The 1,655-nt window shown below is 43.8% G+C and overlaps 1 long non-coding RNA gene across 1 annotated transcript; it reads left to right on the top strand.

The window, feature by feature from the left end:
• Positions 1 to 405: 405 nt before the first annotated feature.
• On the top strand, positions 406 to 1,163 carry LOC115245429. The gene is made up of 2 exons (XR_003885553.1): positions 406 to 569; positions 682 to 1,163. It is a non-coding gene; the product is annotated as an uncharacterized LOC115245429 (long non-coding RNA).
• The last annotated feature ends 492 nt before the right edge of the window (positions 1,164 to 1,655 follow it).

Below are 1,655 nucleotides of genomic sequence, written 5' to 3'. Positions count from 1 at the left end.
TATATATATACATACATATATACACGATATGTAACATGTAGCGATAGTATATTATGTATACGTGATGGCGCATCGCGCGTTTTGGCTTCCGACCAAATATACGCTCGATCGATCGCACCTACCGATCCGTAGCGAGCTCGCCGCCGCTCGCGAGAGAGCTAACGCGGACGGCAGGACGGCACGGGATATATGGGGGCTTTCGAAAACGTTGCGTTCGATCGCCGCGCGTCGTTTTATACGATGGGCTAGTGCCGCGGCCGGCAAGAGAAGAGAGAATCGAGTACGGTCCGCGCGCGCGCCGATCGAATTTTGCAGTTCGCCAGGACGCGCATGTCCGGCGCGGACACGAGACGCCGCGTTTATACGTAGAAAATATTCGCGGTTGAAATTCGAAAGGTAGCTCTAGCTCGAGCGGCGTTTCTTCGACCGACAACGTCGGTCGGAGCAACTTTCTAGTTTAGCTGACGTGCGTACGGCGAGAAGACGTATATATGTGTGTGTGTGTGTGTGTGCGCGCGCGCACGCACGGTCGCGTGCAACTGTGTGCGTGCATGCGGGCATACGTATATGTGAGCGCCTCTGTCTGTCTTTCTCTCTCTTTCTTTCTTTTTCTCTTCTTCCTCTCCTCGCTCTCCTATCTCTTTCTCATTCTCTCTCGGTATCTCTTTCTCGTTCTTTCAGTCTGCCCTTCTCCATGACGGCCATGTGGAGGAAAACTGGTTTCAAAAGAATAGAGCAACTGCGTCTTACCAGCAACAGCCACGAGGAACGAAAGCTCCGACACCCTCGCGCATGAGAGAGTTTAACATCGTATCTACATATATATGTTACATATATAATATGAGCCGTTTGACAGGATAGGAGTACAAATCTTACTTTAGCGCATTTTTGAAGATAATTATGTTGAAATGATATATAAAATTCTGAAAAATATGATACCACTAATGAATATTTTAGAAATATAATAATCATAATTTTTTCGTATCTTTCTACGGATTTCTCGATTATATTATATTTATCTATGTGACGAAATTTTCATGCAACTAATATTGATATCATAGATCTCGTAGAATTAACAATATTATTAAAATTATATTAATACATAGAATATTGAAAATTGTATTATTGAAATAAAAATCTATCAAACGTCACTTGACTCAAAATCATACAACGTTTCGACATCATCAGCATTTTTAATTCCAGCTCCTGTCATAATCAAAAGGGCAACTGTATGTCTCGAATATTTCCGTGAATATCCGGATCGCTTGGGAGGATTTATCGGGAGATGACTTTCTCGTGGACCGACTTCAGGCTCCTCATTTACTCGGGCGTAGTTCGAGATACCGTGTGCGAGAGAAATGTCGATAATATTCTCCGGCGTGCGCAGCGCGTTATGTAAAATGCGAGTTTTGTAACGCGACGAAGGAACAAAGTTTTCACAATTACGACACCAAAATGAATTTAACACGGACGCTGAATGGAACGAAGACCCTGTTTCCCCTCCCATCTTTCATCGTTCGTTATTATTAGACGAATATAATTGATCGGGATTATCTTTCAGAGTCAAGTATATCCATTTCGAGATGACTCGCGTCTCGCGAGTAGACAAGTTCTTGTCGGGAATTGTCATCGCGGTTGGAAGCGCGGATCGAATT

Source organism: Formica exsecta, unplaced genomic scaffold (genome assembly GCF_003651465.1).
Source record: "Formica exsecta isolate Colony F162 unplaced genomic scaffold, ASM365146v1 C16432718, whole genome shotgun sequence".
NCBI classification, from domain to species: domain Eukaryota; kingdom Metazoa; phylum Arthropoda; class Insecta; order Hymenoptera; family Formicidae; genus Formica; species Formica exsecta.
This window is presented reverse-complemented; position numbering and strand designations above follow the sequence as displayed.